General features: G+C 46.1%; 1 long non-coding RNA gene across 1 annotated transcript; it reads left to right on the forward strand.

The window, feature by feature from the left end:
* Window positions 1-3,333: 3,333 nt before the first annotated feature.
* Window positions 3,334-9,416, forward strand: LOC113958800. The gene is made up of 3 exons (XR_003531631.1): window positions 3,334-3,427; window positions 5,753-5,755; window positions 9,385-9,416. It is a non-coding gene; the product is annotated as an uncharacterized LOC113958800 (long non-coding RNA).
* The last annotated feature ends 10,950 nt before the right edge of the window (window positions 9,417-20,366 follow it).

The following is a 20,366-nucleotide window of genomic DNA, read 5'->3' on the forward strand; positions in this document are numbered from 1 at the left end:
TGACCATTGCTCCCTCAATTCTCATTACTGTTCCGACCACATAAAGGGAATCAGACACAGTATTCACCGGAGCATCCTGCCATCGCTGAAAAACCCACACAACAGCCCTGAGCTCTAAGGTTTGTAAAGAGTCCCCTGAAATCCTGGGGAGCAGTTGACTCTGCCAGCTCCTACTCGTTTTCCAGGTGATGGTTGCTCACCTTGATTTCTTCCCAACATCCATGAACACTGTGTCACCCTTAACTGGTACCTCAGATCTCATAACCCATTGCTCAACGGCAGCAGCTTGGTCGCAGGGTAATGAGTACTGATTTTTCCCAGAAAATCTACCATGGTTATTTGAAATGCATTAGAGCATTCTTGTAACCAAGTCAAATATTCCTGAGCTACTGGAACAATAATGGTCCGTGGCTCTTTCCCTGTAAGATCAATAGTTCTTCTTCGACCTTTTATGATCAATTGAGTCAACAATTCTGGCCTAGTTACAACTGTCTTTGCTGGCTGATATGGCAAAAACAACCATTCCAAGATATTCAGTTTTTTACTACCTACTAACTGACAAATTAACCCAAGGGGGTACTGTTTTTCCCCTCCCGATCATTACAGTCACTGCACGCTCTGCTATTATGCGATTACTATGTCCTGCAGCTACTTTGTTATTTTTTGTAAAGTCTTCTTTTGCAGTGCAGTGAGTTCCTTGTGCTCATCTGCATCTGTAGATGTTCCCAGCAGTGGCATAAGAGGACATATGTCGTCGTTGATGATTCCACACACAGGTCTAATCCACTGAATATCTCCCATTAATTGTTGTACATCTGCTAAAGTTGATAATTGTGTGTTTACATCAATTTTCTGTGGGCGCACTGTTCCCTGGGTGATGATCCATCCTAGATACTTCCGTGGATCACTTTTTTGTACCTTTTCTGGGGCATTTTTTAACCCTTGCCTCTCCAACTGTACCTGCAACTCAGCCACAATCAGATTTACCTCCAATTGTTTTCCTGCAATCAGAATATCATCTACATAGTGATACACTAGCAAATGGGGATGTTCCTTTCTGAAAGGTTGCAATGCCCATGCAACGTACATCTGACACAATGTGGGGGAATTTTTCATGCCTTGGGGCAAAGTCACCCAGTGATAATGTTTGACGGGTTCAACCTTATTGGTGAAAGGCACAGTAAAGGCAAACCTCTCTGCATCCTGAGGATGCAAAATGATCATAAAAAAGCAATCTTTCAAGTCAATAATTACGATGTCCCAATCTTGTGGAATCATGACAGGGGATGGGAGTCCTGGTTGTAGAGCTCCCATGTCCTCCATGACCTCATTAATGGCACGGAGATCATGTAAAAGACTCCACTTTCCAGACTTTTTGGGAATAGTAAAAATCGGGGTGTTCCAGGGACTAGTGGATGGTACAATATGGCCTGCATCAAGTTGCTCTTGGACCAACAACTGAACAATCTGCAACCTATTGCCTTTGAGTGGCCACTGATTTACCCAGATGGGGGTGTCTGTCTTCCATCTCAATTTCAGGGTTGGTTGTCTCTCAGTGACCACCCCTAAAAAGGGTCTGTCACTAACCTTGTTCCTTGTTGACCCAACACGTCCCTTACGAACAATGGAACAGGCAATGCCAGAACATACGGCCTAGTTCCTACCAACTTGCCATCCTTAAAGCAAAAGGTTATCACATCACGACTGATCCATGTCTGTTGCACCCCGCCCACTCCCACCACACCAGGTATAACCCATTTCTTTGTTTTATCAAGTTCCTTTATTGTAGAGCTGCATAAGTTATCTTTGGTTGGAGGTACATTTCCTATGCACAGTCCTTGTCCTCTCACCTGTTGGAGAGTGATTGGCCAGTGGTCACTTATGACGAGGAATAATTGAGACATCAGCACCGGTGTCCAGAAGCATGGTCAACTGGATGGACTGTCTGCTAGGATGTTGTACTTCCACTGTTTCTTCTGACTTTCCTCTTTTAATATCTAGGGTCAATAACACTTCCGGGGTTCCAGTAGAACCGAAACTCCCTTCTCCAGGGTCCTTTTCTGTTACATGCAGGAACTGGGAATGAAAGGGGATGAACTGGGCAATTTTGCTTTTGGTTGGAATGGTAATGGGTGGTGTCAGGGTATATACCATAATTTTGATAACACCCAAATAATCAGCATCAATCAATCCTGGAACAACAAAAATACCTTGTCGAGACACGGAAGATCTTCCTATTGATAAGACACTAAGACCTCAGCCTAAGGGTCCCCTTAAGACTGAATCTACTACCTCTACCTCTTGTGTCTCAAGAGTGACATCTACTGCTATTGCCAAGTCCACTCTGGCACTGCCGGTGGTGGTTGTGCGGCAGCTGTCCAGGCACCCAGACTTGCTGTCATCGCGTGAGGGGTCGACAAGCTCAACCTCCCGTTTCCCTTTTGCCTACACTTGTGCGTGTTATGGTTATCCTTCTGACAGGTTCTACACCACTTTGGAACAGCAGCTCCTTGAGACCCACCCTTTTGACCTGCAGGACGTTGAGTTTTAAAATGTCCCTTTTGCCCACAGTTATAACATTTTTTTCTCTGCCTTCCCTTTGCCTGGCTTATTTCCCTTTTGCATCAACAGCTTCACTGCTACTCCAACAACTGTAGCCACATAAGCAGCTTTCTCCTGTTGAATCATTCTGTCTGCTCCCGGGGGTTCGGGGTGGGTGTCGCGTGGCAATGACGTAGCAGGGTACGAGCCATGGTGGCAGCGGCCACGGATGCAGTCGGAGAAGTGACGGCAGTCGCGGTCAGGGGAGTAGCGGCGGGCGCAATCACGGATGGGCAAACGGCAGTGCTGGCAGGGCCAACGGCGGTCGGCGGAGCGGGGGCCACAGCAACGGTGCGTTCGCAGCCTTGGACCACATGGCGGGAGAAGCGGTGGCGGGAGAAGTAGTGACAGGGGGCGGTGGAGCTGGCGGCGCTGGCGGCGTTGGCAACAGGGCAACTTGGCAGAGCGAAGCCGGCATCACTGGGCTCGCCGCGGGGGGAGGCGCTGCTGGCAGTGGGCTCCCTGGCATGGAGTTAGAGCTCTCCGGGGCCGAGGACGAACTGCTGGGGCAGTTGGTTGACAGTCGGGCAGGAGTCTGCGGTTTGGAACTAGCCAGCAGTGGGATCTGGGGCAGTTTCACTGCTCGCTAATGCAGCATAGACTGAGGCTATAACTTGCCTCTCAGTTCTCATGGATTGCAGTGTGTCGGTCAAAAACCGCCACAACGTTGGGTAGTGGGCTGCATCCTTAGATCCTTTACTGATCTCTTCCCACAGCTGTTTCCCTATATTTTCCCATACCGGGACTTCAAAGGCAGCGTTTACTGTGGGGATAAACCCCTTATCTCGGGCCCAATTTAACAGCCCTTTGAGGGTACCTGTATCATGTGGGGGGAGGCGGCGGGTCCACTGAGCCCCTAGAAGTTGATGAGTTTAAAATATTGGATGATATAAGTCCATTCCCATGAGAACAGTGAAGTTAATTAACCGTTCCCATAAACAGAGCAGCCTTGAGAAGTCGGGAGTTGACTGGAAAGGTGATAAACAGGATGGAATGTGCAAGGACAGAGATGTTGACTGTGTTCACAGTTGCAGGTGTTAGTGCTCTAGTGTTTTGTAGAAATTATGTTTCTGTACTTTCTGTAGAAAGTGTGTGGGAAAATGTGGGTTAGCTGCCTCAGTAAAGGAGGTTGCTGTGCTTACGCGGCAGACAACTCTTGTCTCAACTCTGTGTGTGTGTGTGTGTGTGTGTGTGTCTGCTTTTTTTATCGACCAAACCTAACCAATACAATGGATACCCCGGGACATATGGTGCCCCGTGTGAGGATCAAACTCACAACCTTCAGATTATGAGACTGATAAGAGTTATTAATGCTGATTTGATAGTCCCATATGATATTACACATCTGGCACAGATAATATTTGAACTGGTACAATTGCAATTGTTCATGCAAAAGTGGACTCATTTGACCAGTCGTTTAGAGTGAGAAAATATGCTTAAAGCCAATGGAGACCCATTAAAAGTTTGGGGGCACAGGCTTTGATGGGAACAGGACCATTTTCTAATCCAGATCTTCAGGCTTCATGGGACCCCACTGTGCTCCGGGAAGCTCAAAAAATAGGCATGACAGCCTTATTACAGACTATGGAAGTCTCATCCCCGAGGTCACGATATAGGACCATCAAACAGGTTAAGGGGAAACCTTTCTTACAATTCATCGAAAAACTGGTTCAGTCACTAGAAAAGCAGGTAGATGACGCCTTGCGGCAGACGCTTTGTTTGCAACTGGTACGTGACCAAGCTATTACTGATTGTAGCAAAATCATTAATTCTTTGCCAGACCAACCTACTTTAACTGACATGATAGAAGCTTGTTCTAAGGTGGGATGTCTACCTTGGCAACTATCTTGACCAGTGACAATTCCTAAAGGGACACGAATAGCTCAACTTGTACCTTTTGTGAGTTGTGTTCCCCAAACAGAGCCTCGTGAATGCCAGGATAAAGGATTTGGTTCTACTGGTGCACCACAAGTCTTTTGGTCAGTGCCGATTTCTGCGCAGCATCCACAGATGACCCGTACTTTCTGCAACACTCAAAGTTTGCCATCAGTTGTCCAGGCGAATGGACTTCTGGACTCTGGAGTTCACGTAACTATCATTGCATGGACATCCTGGTCGGTCTCTTGGTCTTTGGTCATGGCAGGGACCAGGGTTGTGGGACTGGGAGGTACTGCTCAGAGTCTTGTTTCAAAACATGCAGTGCTCATTACTAATCCTGAGGGTCAAACTGCTACCGTCAGGACATATGTGACTATGGCACCTTTATTTGAGCTGCTCAAGCATTCTGACAATCCTCAGGAACCGAGAGAACTGACTAGCAGAGCAGTTCAAACCATCCAGTAAATAGAGCAGGCTTTACATTCTAAATTTGTTTCAAGAATTGATCATTGCCAAATTGTCCAATGTTTTATTCTTGCAGATCATGGTGTTCCTTTTGGAGCATTGGTACAGTGATCTGACCAATGGTCTGATGCACTGCACATCCTAGAGTGGCTATTTTTGCTCTATCAAGCTCAAAAAATGGTTCCTGGATTGTTTGAACTCATAACTCAAATCATCATTAAGGCTAGAAAAAGGTGTGTAGAGTGTATTAGCAGAGATCCAGCTCGCATTGTTGTACCTGTACAATCTCATTACTTTGAGTGGTGTCTGGAAAACAAATATGAATTGCAAGCTGCTTTAGCTGGGTTCCACGGTCAAATTTCTTATCATTTACCTTCACATCCCCTTCTTAAGTTTTTTAGGGAAATTCCAATTGGACAAAAAGTACTACGCAGTGAGGAGCCCCTAGATGGTCTTACAGTCTTTACAGATGGCTCTGGGAAAACAGGTAAAACTGCGGTAGTGTGGAAAAGAGAACATGGATGGCAACATCAAATTGTTCATCAGGAAGGTTCTCCTCAAATTGTGGAACTTCAAACTGTAACTCTTGCTTTTCAATTATTTCCTAATCAACCTTTAAATTTTATTACTGATTCTGCATACATTGTTAATTTGTTACAACGACTCGATCAGGCGGTGTTGTATTCTCCATCTCTAGGTCTTATTTTTCAAGTTTTGTTCAAACTCTGGAGAACTCTTTTGCAGAAGCATGTTCCTTATTTTGTGCTACATGTTCGTAGTCATACCTCTTTGCCAGGATTCTTTACAGAGGGTAATGCCCAAGCAGATGCTCTTGTTTCTGCTGTTGCTTTGGGACCTGTTCCTAACATTCACCAACAAACTGTCTTGTCTCATCGGTTCTTTCACCAAGGTGCAGAAGCCTTGAGACGTCAGTTTGGCTTAACTCATTCTCTTGCTCTCTCAATTATTGCCTCCTGTCCAGACTGTCATAATGTATATACTCCTGTCTATTTTGGTACCAACCCTCGAAGTCGTAAAGCCTTACAGATTTGGCAATCAGATTTCACTCATATTAATGAATTTGGCAATTTAAAGCATGTCCATGTTTCCGTTGACACATTCTCTCATGTGGTGGTTGCTACTGCACATACTGGACAAAAAAACCATGATGTCATTAAACACTTCCGCCGTGCTTTTGCTACATTTGGAGTGCCCACTCAAGTGAAAACAGACAATGGTCCGTCTTATGTCTGTAAATCTGTCCAAAATTTCTTTGCTTTGTGGGGGGTCACTCATGTGACGGGTATTCCACATTCTCCTACAGGACAGGCTATTGTAGAGAGAATGCATGGTACCCTGAAGCAATTACTTCAGAAACAGAAAGGGGGAATGAAGCAATAACCCCCTCAGGCTAGGCTAGACAAAGCTGTATATGTCTTAAACTTTTTGACCTTCTCTGGCGATTCTTCTTATTCACCTTCTTTTCGACATTTCTCCTCTCTTTTATCAACTCAGTGACTATCTGGCAAAGCTCCTGTGCAGATACGGGATCTTATCTCTGGTCAATGGTCTGATCCACATGAGTTGATAACCTGGGGAAGGGGATATTCTTTTATCTCGACAGATAATGGCCCTCGCTGGGTACCTACGCGATGTGTGCGTTCTGCTGTTAGCCCTGGAAGTCGTCAGTGCAGTTCCTGATCTGTCAAAGTTCACACCATGGAACAGTCGAAACGACTGGGTGACACTAATGAAGGAACTGAACCAGACGACCTTTTGTGCATCACTGGCGTATCCAGAACAGTCATTTCACACCTGCCTTGTTGGTATCCCTGTCATGGTTTGAGATATCCCAAAATCCAATTCCCTAGCTCCATTCCCCCCTCCCACATCTCAACTTAATGTGAGATGGGTTTTTTCCAGACAAAACACAACCAGACTCAGAATGGGGGAAAGGGAATATATTACAATGACTGTACAAATAAATACTATAACACATTATACACACGATCACAACTATCTCTACCATGACATATAGTATTTACAATGGATCAGATCTCTTCTCCCCTCCAAATAAAAGTCCAGGAGGGAAAGAAGGACAGATCCCTTCCAGTCTCTCAGGGCAGCAGCTTCTTCAGAGTAGCAGAAACAGTCTATCTCTCTCTCTCATGCATGCAACCGTTGCTGGATCTCTGCCAGCACTCACGAGGGAGGTATCCAAGCTCCCTCGGCCCCGTCGCCAACCAACCGAGGGGTCTTCCATGGGCTTCGTTACCCCAGACAAGGCCGTTCCACCACGTCATATCACGAAGACGCAGGGGGTCTTCGTGACGGTCTGGTATCTCCAGGAGATTCAAGTTCCTTGCAGGGCCTCTGTGCCCTGTCTCAGGCTGTGAGTTTCTTTGTAGCTTGCAGCAAGGGAGGGCCCCCAAGGTCAACCTCCCACACCGTCCTGGCTCAGCTCTCAGGACGACCGACTTTCTCAACTCTCTCTCTCTCTCTCTCTCTCTCCACTGTTGCATGTCTCTGTTGCTCCGTCTTATCTCTTCTGGCTCTCTGCCACCGCTTCTCCGGTCAGTGCCGGCTGTTGCCTTCTCCGGTTGCTGCCCTGTTTGGAGAAAACATCTCCCAGTTCACAACTACAGACACATAGTCCAGCTTCACACTGTTCCAAGTCTCTGTAGCCCCCAACTGGGGCTGGGGGGTCCCAGAGGCCCCGAGGGGCTCCGGGCCCCTTTCCTTGTGTCTCCTACAACATGGTTACTTCTTCTACCACCCAAACTACAACTCTTCTCTTCCGTTTGCTTGTGGTATGTTTACATTTCTGCAGGAGCGCCCATTGGACAGGACTTCAAAACTTCCAGGGGTTTCCACCTCTTGGGGGTTACCACTTTTCTTAGCCTCTGGGGGAAAACAAGGTTCAAACCACTACAATCCCTCTGAATGACACTGAAGCATCTCTCCTGGTACAAGAGGTTGTCCGACAACATGACTTGTTGGAACGGGACTGTAATAGTATGTCTTGAACATATTGATAGCTGGGATGATGTGCTACCTGTTAGTCCTCCACCCCAAGAGTTAGATATTTTAGGGTCACTGTTTGCAGAAGGCTGTGTGTATTTTAATCATTGTGTGGGTTATTGACATAGAACAAACACGTAGTGAGTCTATGATACAGGATGTGTTCCCTGAATCGTCCTTCTATAAAAATAATTCCTTTTGGTGTCGGTACTTAGGTAAGAATCGGACTTGGAGTGCTCCAGCAGTGAGTGCACCTCATCGACTCCCTACAGGATTGTTTCTTATATGTAGAGATAGAGCTTGGCCAGGAATCCCTGCACAGCCAATAGGGGGGCCTTGTACATTTGGAAAGTTGGGATTGTTGATGCCCACTCACAGACTGTTGCTTAATCACTTGTTACTCCATCAATGAAATCGCAGAGCAGTACACCTTAATGAACGATGTGATGATAACATACTGCTCTGGAATTATGGACAGAGAGTGGCTGCTTCCGCATTTCTCCCTTGGGCAGCCGCAGTTAAGGTCTTAGGTACTTTAAATAAGATGACTTGCTGGGTAGCGAAGCAAGTCAACAGAACTTCACAGGAATTATACCAATTTGCCACTGACGTAGATTCTGTCCAACATGCTACTTTGCAAAATAGAGCAACTGTTAATTTTTTACTTCTAGTCCATGGGTATGGGTGTCAAGATTTTGAAGGAATGTGCTGCATGAATCTTTCAGGCCATTCTAAGTCCATTTATAAAAGCATTGCGGAGTTGCAGGTGGCAACTCAAAAAATCAAAGAGAACACTGGATTCTTTGGCTTAGAGAACTTATTTGGCAGATGGGAAATGCCTGGTTGGTTGGTTTCACTGTTCAGAACGGGATGCTTAGTAGTGCTGGTAATTGTGGTTGTGTTACTGATGCTGCCATGTCTAGTATCGTTCCTGCAAAGGGCCCTGCAGGATATGATGCAGACGGTCTTTGTCGCACAACTACAGACAGGGGGAATTGTGGGGGGAGGCAGCGGGTCCGCTGAGCCCCTAGAAGTTGACGAGCTTAAAATATTGGATGGTATAAGGCCATTCCCATGAGAGCAGTGAAGTTAATTAACCGTTCCCATAAACAGAGCAGCCTTGAGAAGCCGGGAGTTGACTGGAAAGGTGATAAACAGGATGGAATGTGCAAGGACAGAGATGTTGGCTGTGTTCACAGTTGCAGGTGTTAGTACTCTGGTGTTTTGTAGAAATTATGTTTCTGTACTTTCTGTAGAAAGTGTGTGGGAAAATGTGGGTTAACTGCCTTAATAAAGGAGGTTGCTGTGCTTACGCGGCAGACAACTCTTGTCTCAACTCTGTGTGTGTGTGTGTATGTCTGCTTTTTCTATTGACCAAACCTAACCAATATGATAGATACCCCGCGACAGTATCATAAGATAACCCTCTCTTAGAAAGAATATGTTGGAGGAGTTAGAGTACTGCTTCTTCTTCTTTGCTAGGTGCTGTCCTCATTTCCTCCCCAACCGCTCACCTGATCAGGGTGAGATTCCAAGTCGACTGTGGCTCAAGCTCTTTTCCCAGTGCCGGGGCAGCACCTACGGCTGGCTTTCCTGCTCCCTCTTTCCTGTTGCCGAAGTTGTTCTCAGGGAACATGGCACTCTTAAGGGTCCCTGTTCGGATGCCACCTATGGATGGTAGGAGTTCAGGAAACACACGCAAATCATCGATATGATCAGGTGATGTTCAATTTATTATTTAAATGAGTTAATTTTTATACAGTTTAGTTTTTTCCCGATACGTGATCACAAGAAGGTGATTGGATAGCTCAGTCTGTGCATGCGTCTCATGCCTTCAGTTCATTGGTTCTGATGCTCTGTCCACGTGACCTGACATCATTCATGCCACCCAAAGTCCCTCCTATCGATCTGCCTTTAGGGACTTTCCCGAGATTTTCCAGGTGTCCCTTTATCTCCAGTTTTCCCACAACTTTCAATTATAAACACACGATTTTCTCATACCTTACAACTATAAACATACAGTTTTCACACAGCTAACAACTATAAACATGCATAGTTTCACACAGTTTGCAAGTTAAAACATACAGAGTTTTCGCATCGTTACAACCTCCAAAGTTATGTCAAGCGAGGCCTAGTGTTTCTTAAAAAGATGGATTGTTCATAATGTGTCCATTTTCCTGCAAACACTCTACACAGTGGCCCCCCTTTTGATTTTACCACAGCCCCTGAGTTAAATCAGAGCACAGAGGGCAGGAATATTCACAGGCTGTGAGCCTGAAACAGGCCTAGAGCACACGGGGCCAATATAGTTAGCTCTTCTTCCCCCTCCCTTTTCATGTTAACCAGTCTAACGGGCGAGGGGAGGAACCACAGAGGTGGTCGACCAGTCCGTGGGACAGTGCTGGTCACTCAGTCTTCCATACTGTGTCCATTCCTGTCGGGCTCCCTTTGGGAACCCCCTTCATTTCACCACAGGGACGGGGTCAGAGCATGTTTCAGGTAAGCTTCCCTTTTGAGTTTCTCTTCTCGCTGTTGTAACTGGTTTTCAGCCACTTCTGGGCTCTGTTGCTATACCGACAACTGCAAGACAGAAGCCCAAGTTGGCAGGGTCGTGTCAACTCTGGAGGCGGGACTGGCCGGGGCAGGACCATTCGTGTCTGCACCACCCCCTCCCCCTCTGACATAGAAAGTCCAAGCTGTCTGACTCAGTCGGCAGCCCACAGCGGTCCCTTGGGTCCGAAACTGGGCTTCCCAAAGCCATGGGGGAAAATCACGAGTGCTAGGGGGAGAGTGGGGGCAACTGAGCCGCCCTCAGTAACCAAAGCAACCATTTCACTGCTCACTGCAAAAGCGGTGAGTTCCCCTGGAGGGTCTGTCACCCCCCTTTTTGGAACAGAAGCGATGGCAGTGCTGGTAGGGGCGGAGTCAGCTTCCTTGCTTCCCACAGGGTCAGTGATGGTTCTGCTTGTAACAGTTGCCACCTCATCTCCCCTCACCGCAGCATTAGCAGCAGCCCCACTCGCCACAGGCGTCTTGCCTACAGATGCGGAGAGATCCAGCGCGAGGGGGTCAGCGGTGACGAGCCCTGTCGGTCCTGAGGCAGTGCTGTTTATAGCCATCACACTACTCTAGCTCACAAGTGCCTCCAGCATCTCCAGGACTCGCAGGATCCTGAACTGCAACTGTACACGGGCAGTGGGGAAATTGGGTCCAGGGTTGAGTTGCATCAGGTCCTGGTCTAGCACAGTCGCGATGTCGTAGACGTCATCGGCTGTCAGTTGAAACGGGCTCTTATCCAGAGCCCTCTCTGGGCTACCATCTATATCCTTCATTCCCGAGCATTTAGAAAAACCATAAAAAAAAAACCCCTGCAGTTAAAACTTCCCGTATGGGATTTAAACCCATGATACTCCAGATTACTAAATGGGCTCTACTTTCCGCACACTAAAAGCGACTTCAGGCCAGCGGTGCGGTCTACTATCTACCATCCCTGCCCTGCCTTTACCAAAGCTGTGCCGGGGGGGGGTCCTCCACCCACTCCCCTTTAACTGTCCATGTCGATCAACAGACAAACTTCTGACTATGAGACTCGAACTTGCAGCTTTAGGATTACAAAGTTGTTACTTTAACCACTTAACTACAGAGCCCCCTTGGCTCCTTGCAGGAACAGAACACTATAGAAGGGGCGTCCCCCTTTTCCAATTGGTCCCAGACCGAAACGAAACCCAAAACTCAAAAGCTTGCCAGCTCTAGGTTGACACGAATCTGCTCTGATCAGCACTCTGGAGAACCCTTTCGCCTACTGGAAATTTACTCTCGCGTCTTCTGGTCCCAAGTCCAAGCCTTTCCAGTCCTACTGTGTTCCCTATTTCCCGGGAAACACAAAAACTGTTCTGCAGTTGATAACAAAAAAGGTACCTTTTCCCTTATTCTGCCTTTTCTTATCTCAACTCTGTGTTCCGTGCTTGGTTCTGTGGGTTCTGTGGAGCTGACTTTCTCAGACTGAGGCAGGAATTGTCTCAGATAAATGTCGGTTTGATGAGGAATTCCTGCACAATGAAATGTCCAATCTGAAGAAGTCCAGGTCCTACCAGGTCCAGTTTTCCCCGTTCGGGCCAACAGCTGTTGCCTGTAGGAACTGAGGAAAAAAAACCTCCAGAGCAGTTTAATTGGAGATGAGATAAGAAAAGGGTTTAATTTGTGCCTAGGCATAAAATTACAAGACGCACCCCAGCCGTGTACAGGTGTTACAATTTATAATATTACTCGTCCAATCCCAAGTGTTTCCACCCCGTAGCTTTTGCCCTGGTCCACCTCCATCCCACCCCCTGGGAATTGGGGCTGGGGGTTTTTCTTTATCATCTTCATCTTCTTCAGAGCACAAAGGGTACATGGTCACCCAGTTCTTGACTGTACTTTTGCGGTTCAGGTCAAGGTACAAATGCCCTTAAACAAAAGGGTCTACTCTTAAAGTGAGACTAAACATTTTCTACTGGAATTCAGGGGATATTGATATGGGAGCATGGAATGGGGTATGTAGGGTATACTGGGACACAGTTATGCTGATATTTTTTGGTCTGTGTTTGGTCCCAGCCACCTGCAGTAGTTTATATTTCTCCCTGCCAAGTTCACTGATAAAACAGTGAATTTGTCCTTGGAGGGAGAACTTCTGTATAAACTGTTTTAATTGGTGTCCTGTGATTGGTTAATTGTCCGTCAAGGACATCTGGAGGAGAAAGTGATGATGAAGTGAGGAAGGTTCGCCCCCAGACTCAATTAAGAAAGACCCCCAAAACACACTGCGCATGCTTGAGGGGATTTCCAAAGTTCTCACGCATGCGCAGAAGAGATGCAGTTACATAACCAAGAGGGTGGGATTGGGAACCTCTGGCGGGGTGGTACTGGTCACACCTCCCTGGGCAGAGGTGCTCAATGAATTGTATAAAAGCAGACACGTTTTCCATGTTCGGGGCCAACTCTACACGAAGGACCAAGTTGTTGTTAGTGGGGACACCTGCTGAAGTGGGAGCTTGCCAACCCTTCGGAAAATGCAGCTGTTGCAGAGGGCTTTATAAGTATTTAGAGTGGGTAAGATCATCTTATAAATGACACCTGGGTGAGTAGGGTGTTGTGCCTTCCTCTTCGGTTTTGTTTTTTCCCCCTTCCTTTTCCCCTTCTCTCGGGTGTCCGTTTTCCTTTGTTAGTTACCTTTTGTAATAAATATTTGCTTTATCGAGTTCCAACGGTGTCTGGTTTTTCATGTTCCAGTATATCTCAGACCTTCCCTAATACAGTAGGGGTTGAGAAATGTATAAACTACTGTGCTAAAGGGTAAAGGAATAAGGGTTGCTGCTTCTAAAATCTACTTCTACTTATATAACTACTTAAAAAGTTTATAAAAATTAGAAAAACCAAAAAACTAGAAGAATCTTAAGGCATCAAGGGAGACACTCAAACTGAGGCAGACTGTGTGGTCTATAAAGCACTGGCATAGTGTTCAAGAGTTCAACATGCCCGCATTTTAAAGCAGTCAATTTACAGTCCTCCAAAATAAAGGAATCCACATTAGCCTCCGGGCAGTGTGCCATTTGCACTGGCACTGTGCATAGCAGCGCGGATAACAGAGACTCAGATTGATTATATTGCGCCTGTAAAATTTCCTCTGCTGTCGAAGCAGAAACTGATAACATTTTTGCCTGTTCAAGGATCCAGATCAAAGGGCTCATTAAGCGTATCAGTCACTGTCAACGGGTGGTTCAGTATTTTATTACCCCCAGAGGATTCATCCATAACTGGCGGACCAGGCGCCTGTGACATGGTGTCTGTTTGTTCCACAGTTTTTAAAGCTGTATACACAGCTTACCAAGCAACTACATCTTCAGTCAGGGTATCCGAAGCTAAATCAGTCTTTGTTCGAAGTTCCTCACCAATCTTAGCCCATAACGCAGTCTCATAAGAATCATGTTTAGGAAACCAGGGACAAGAGTCTCTAACCCATACGAGCAATTTGACCACATCAGCCATTTTAACAGCAGATCCCTGTTCTTTTAAAATGAAATGCAAAATTTCTGCATATAACTTATGTTCCTTTGACACTGATTGACCCATAGTTCTGCAGCCACTCACCTCTGTCAGACGATGGGTGATGATCCCGACACAGGATGATGTGCGCAAAATGACCAACCCCCACTTGTTCCACTTTAGTTAGGATAGTCTTTATACTTTCAGTGTCGTGTTTCACTTGCCAAAGCATACGTGGAGTCATTCTGTTCACTTCTTGGACCATTTTCTCTATGTCAGGATGTCTAAGTATTGCCTTAAAAAGATCAATATCCATGCCTATTTGCAATTTGGGTACATCATGATATAGTGTATAATCAGCTTCAATTAGTTGTCTAGTAGTTATAGGAACAGTGTAATCAAAATTACAACCTATGATTTAAGTAAAATTACACACACAAAAATTAGTACCATTTGTTACTTCATGACAATTATCAGTGTTTAAGTTAACACAAAAAGTTCTAACACATACATATCCATTGCCCACATAATATACTTGTGATTGGGTCTTGGCATGGGGAAGCATCTCAAAAGTACATACACTGTCTTCAGTATCTAAGCATAAATCTTAATTTTCTACTACAGCATTTTCACAGATATATCCCAACTGTCCCTTAGGAATACATGCCTCTGTACTGATCGACTGCCATTTGCCTGTGGTCTGATCATAACTTGCCCAAACATTATGGCCTATGGGTCTGACAATAACGTTCTGGTGTATAGTTCCTAATGTCAAAACAGGAAAGATAGTCTTTTCTTTGGCTGCAGTGATAGTGAGTACGCAAGCTTCAATATGCTCATGTTGTGAATTGTAAGTGAAGTTTACTAACTGCTACCACGCCTGATGATTTTTCTCAAATTGAGTAGTAGAACTGTTTCTCGTTGTTATTTCTTTTATTTCTTGGGACAGTATTCCTGAAGTTCCTTCCCATAGTATTCCTGCAACTACAGATTGTACCCACTGCTGAGTCTGGATGCATTGGATAGCAAGTGCAACCCTTCTGCTAATGCCACCAGTATAGTCGGCAATTTTAATAAAATCTTCTGCAGTGTGGTTGGCTACTAATGTTAACAATTTGACTGCCAATGATTGTGTTTCTGCTGAAGCGAGCAAGGATGATCTTAAGGGAACTTTGAGCTTTCCCAGATCAGAAGTGATGGTATTTAGCTTATTCACCAGTACTTCTTGGTCTATAGTGTTTAGTACACCCAATCCTGTGCCAAACCATCCAGTTACATCTCTTCGAACTCTATTATGATGGGATCTGGCTGCCAGTTATGTGTTCCAGCCTTTGAGGCTCTGCTGAATATAGGGCTGACAATCTTAGCAGCAAAACAAGTATTGGGGGGACTTTCTTAGCAGATCAAGATATCTCAAGATATCTCAGTTAACTCTTTTAGGTCTGGGTCTCATTTCAATACAACAAAGGATTCATGAGTTGAGATAAGAGCTGGGAGAGGTCACTTACTGATCACCATCACAGGCAAAACACACGCAAAGTGGGGATATTAATTAAATTTATTACTAACAGGAACAAAGCAGAAGACTGAAAAGTAAAATAATCTTAAAAACACCTTCCCCCCACCCCTCCTTCCTTTCAAGTTCTACCTCCTCTCCCCAGCGGTGCAGGGAGACAGGGAATGGGGGTTACAGTCAGTTGTTGTTTCTGCCGTTCCTCAAGGAGAGAAGTCCTTTTCCTGCTCCCCATAGGGTCCCTCCCATGGGAGACAGTCCTTCATGAACCTCTCCGACATGAGTCCATCCCATGGGTAACAGTTCTTCACAAAACTGCTGTGACGTGGGTCACTTCTCCATGGGGTGCAGTCATTCAGGAACAAGTTGCTCCAGTGTGGGTCTCCCCACAGGGTCACAAGTCCTACCAGAAAAACCTGCTCCAGCATGGAGTCCTCTCTCCACGGGTCAGCAGATCCCTGCCAGGACCCTGCTCCATCATGGGCCTCCCAGAGGGTCACAGTCTCCTTCAGGCATCCACCTGCTCTGGCATGGGTCTCCTCCATGGGCTGCAGGGGGACAGCCTGCTTTACCATGGTCTGCACTGTGGTCTGCAGGGTAATATCAGCCCTGGCACCTGAAGCACCTCCTCCCCCGCCTTCTCCACCGACCTTGGTGTCTGCATTGTTGTTCACATGTTCTCACTCCACTTTTCCCTGGTTGCAATTTTCATCTGTACAATAGCTTTCTTTCCCTTCTTAAATATGTTATCATGGAGGCATTACTATCTCTCTTGATTGGCTTGGTCTTGGCCAGCAGCAGGTCTACCCTGGAACCGGCTGGCATTTGCTCTGCAAGACCTGACCACAGAGACCCAATACAGTATTCTATACCCTCTATGTCATCTTTGGTGGACTGTCTCTTTAAGGCAGCAGGCAGAAGGGGAAGCGGGGCCATTTTTCATTTCCCCAGTTAAGGAGAGGTAGCTGCTGCCTGAGATCCCCCCTGCTTTTGCTAGCTGCCATTGGGGACCACTGCTGCTTGCCACAGCCACTTCTCAGCCCAGCTGAGCCACAAGGAGCCCAAGCCCCAGCTGACTCCAATGGAGCAGCACTGGAGCTGGAGGCAGCCATGCAGCAGGGAACAAAGAGCCCCCTGCACTTACACCACCATTACAATCCAGATCTGAGCCTTGATGGGTGATGTAGAGTGAGCAGTTCAAGAGCATCGCTCCTTGTGGACAAAGTAGTTTTTCTAGGTTTTACTTTGCTCCTGTTTCCCTGTTGGTTTTGCTTGGCTGGGGGGAGGGAGGTGGTCTCTGGGGAAAACTCTCTGCCATTTTGCTGCTTTGTTCTCGGAGGGGCCACATGGAGCAGGCAGTGTGGGAATGGTCGCTGTTTTTTTGTCCTAGGGGTGGGAGGCCAGGCAACATTTTACCTTTGTTTGATGCCTTTGAATTTTTAGGATTTTTATCTTTTTGTAGATTTTAATGTAGCTGGAGTTTTCCTTCACTTTAGACGGTTACTTACTTACAGTTTGTGTGTCATATCCCTGAAGCTTCAGTTTAACCATCTTTTAATCATCTTTTCAAGACAATAGATATTTAGCAAGAACATTCCATTGGATTTCATTGGGATTTGCACCTGGACCAGAATAAGAAGAGATATGGTAGACAAAACAAGATAGAAGGACCAAGACAATTGGAGGGACTCCAGTGGGGCAGTTCTGAGAGTGGTACCACGGCAAAAGGGGTCTTAGGATTGGATGTCCCTATTAGATATGAAAATTAGTAAAAGATATAAAAGTGTAAGGATTCTGTATGTGTGTGTGCGCTGCCTTTTGTACTCCATGGCCAGAAGGCCTTCATTAAAAGAGCTGTTCTCTATGTTATCTAATTTGCCTGGAGAGTTTTTTCTCACAATTTTGGGCAACAGTTGGTTAAGCTATTTTCTCTGTATTGTTGTGTTATTTGTGAGTTTTTAACTCAGTAAAATTGAGGCTCTAACGTTTTCAACCTCTCAAAGTCTTGCTTTCTTTGTTTTCCCCCTCCGCTATCATAAGGGGGCAGCTTGAGCAATCTTAACTTTTCCTAGCAGAGTTTTTAAAACCAGCACAACTTCCTTCTCCAAGTGATGCAGAAGCCAATGAGGAGAGGTGCCATGCTGGACCTTGTTCTCGCCAAGAAGGAGGGCTCATCAGGAATGTGAAGCTCAAGGGAAGCCTTGGCTGCAGTAATCATAAAATGGTGGAGTTCAAGATCCTTTGGGAATTGAAGAGAGTGTACAGTGTCTCAGTCTGATGAGACTGGAATGTTTGCTAAAGAGGATGAGTTATGAGATAGACCGAACTCCTCTCTCTCAGCAATTGTCAATTCAAAATTAAGGGGCTTCAATCGAGGAAGTGTGGAAAAAATAGAAGAAATAACAACCCTTTATTAAAAGATATATGTATGTTGGCAAAAACACAGTAACAGAACAGAAAAAAAACACCTAGGCAGTAGTCCTAGGAAAACAAAAAGTCTGAAGGAATACTTCTCTGTCCTTTAACGCAGTCCTGATCGTTGCCTGCAGAGGGCGCTGTTGGATCGCTAGAAGTGTTGGGACTGCAGTACTCTGTTGTTGCCTGCAGGGGGCGCTGTTGGATCGCTGAAGGTGTAGAGCCTGCAGTTCTCGGTCGTGGCTTGCAGGGGGTGCTGTTGAGCTCTGACAGTCACCACGTGGGGAGAGGGGTCCGGAGGGAGCGGTCCCAACCGCGGGAGAAGCCAAGAAGGAAATGGGGGCCCCTTCCCTCAGTGGGAGGAAAAAAAAAAGAGAAACAGTCCACTCCCATGGGACTCACTGCTGTCTCAGGTGACAGCGTCTCAAAAACTCCCCCCTTCTCTCCCATGGGCACGCAAACTCTCCGATGAAACACAGTGGATCCGGGGAGCGGGACAGCCAGGCAAGTCGGAGCCAGCAGTCCGAGCTGACCAGGATGAGAAGCCAAGAAACCAAAACCCCACAGTCCCTCTCCCCAAAAATGCCTGCGCGCAGCCCCCCCCCGATTCCCTCTGAGAAGCCAACACTGCCGTCTAACTCTCTCCTCTCCAACTCTCTCCTCTCCGAGCAGCTCCAGCCACACCCTGCCTCTCTGAATGTCCCATCAGCGAGGAATGCAGTCTGCCCAGACACTTCTTTTGTAAGGCTAATCAATTCCCTTCCCCCTTCCCTATTCGAACTCTGTTTCTCTTACAGGGAAAGCAGGGAAAGAGAAAATTCCTCTCTCAGATTTATAACCTATAACAACAGCAAGATCACTACCCTGGACTTCAGGAGAGAAGAATTTGGCCTCTTCAGGTATTGGCTTGGTAGACTACCATGGGATAAAGTCCTGGAGGTAAGAGGGACCCAAGAAAACTGGTTGATATTCAAGGATCACCTCCTCCAAGATCAGGAGAATCCATCCCAACAAAGAGGAAGTCAGGCAGAAATGCTACAAGTCCTGGATGAACAAAGAGCTCCTGGCCAAGCTCAAACACAAAATGGAAGCCTACAGAAGGTAGAAGCAAATACAGAGAAATTGTCCAAGCAGCCAGGGATCAGATTAAGAAAGCTAAAGCTCTGATAGAATTAAACCTTGACAGGGATGTCAAGGGCAATGAGGAAAGCTTCTATAGGTACGTTGGTGATAAAAGAAAGACTAGGGAAAATGCGGGCCCTCTCTGGAAGGAAACTGCCTGCTGTAGGAGAAGATCAGTTTGAAACCATATAAGGAACCTGCAGGTACACAAGTCCATGGGACCTGATGAGATGCATCCACGGGTCTCAGATGGAAAAACTAAGCCACTATCCATCATATTTGAGAAGTCGTGGCAGTCACCTTCCAGTGACTGGAAATTATGTTTCCCCTTTTCCAGGGATTTTTAAAAACTGAAAAAAGGAAGACCCAGGGAACTATAGGCCAGTCAGTCTCACCTCAGTGCCTGGCAAGATCATGGAGCAGATCCTCATGGAAACTATGCTAAGGTACATGGGAAATAATGCGGGGATTGGTGACAACCAACATGGCTTCACTAAGTGCAAATCACGCCTGACAAATTTGATGGCCTTCTACGATGAGGTTACAGCATTGGTGGATGAAGGAAAGGCAACTGACATCATCCACCTGGACTTGTGCAAAGCATTTGACACTGTCTTGCATGACATCCTTGTCTCTAAACTGCAGAGACATGGATTTGATGGATGGACCACTCGGTGGGTAAAAAATCAGCTCAATGATCATACTCAAGGAGTTGCAATCAATGGCTCGATGTCCAAGTGGAGACCAGTGAGGGGTGTGTAGCAGGAGGGCCTACCCCAATAATGCCTAGAATCTGGTCAGAGAATGCATACAATACAAGCTTTCATGGGAGCCATCTGTGATGAGTTACTAGTGGTGCCTGGTTCACCAAACTCCAAATGCACATCCTGCTTTTTGAAGTTGGATGTGATAGATAAGGTGATAGCTGGCTGAAACAGGAGCCAGGCCTAAAAGAGTTAACTGAGATATCTTGGCCTGCTAAGAAACCCAATACCTGTTTTGCTGGAAGAACATTTTAGGAGCATTGGTTAATATCATGTTCTGTTCTGCTCACTGGACCAAAGACCTTATTATAGAAAGAATAGAAGTAGTACACACACAGTAATAAATTAGATAAACTAGACATTTGAATAAGATCTAGAAGGCCCAGAGCCAGGATTTTGCAAGCTTGAAGAATTCAGCTCACCTAATTAAAGAGGTCAAATTGAGGAAGACGTCCATGGCGACCACCAGAGGGATGAAGGCTTGAGGAGAAGACCCCCACAGTCTGGAAAGACTCCCCCCAGAGAGTTAATATACTTATTAATATATATAATAAATGATGTAACCA

Source organism: Corapipo altera, unplaced genomic scaffold, assembly GCF_003945725.1.
Source record: "Corapipo altera isolate COAL_440 unplaced genomic scaffold, ASM394572v1 61242, whole genome shotgun sequence".
NCBI classification, from domain to species: Eukaryota; Metazoa; Chordata; class Aves; order Passeriformes; family Pipridae; genus Corapipo; species Corapipo altera.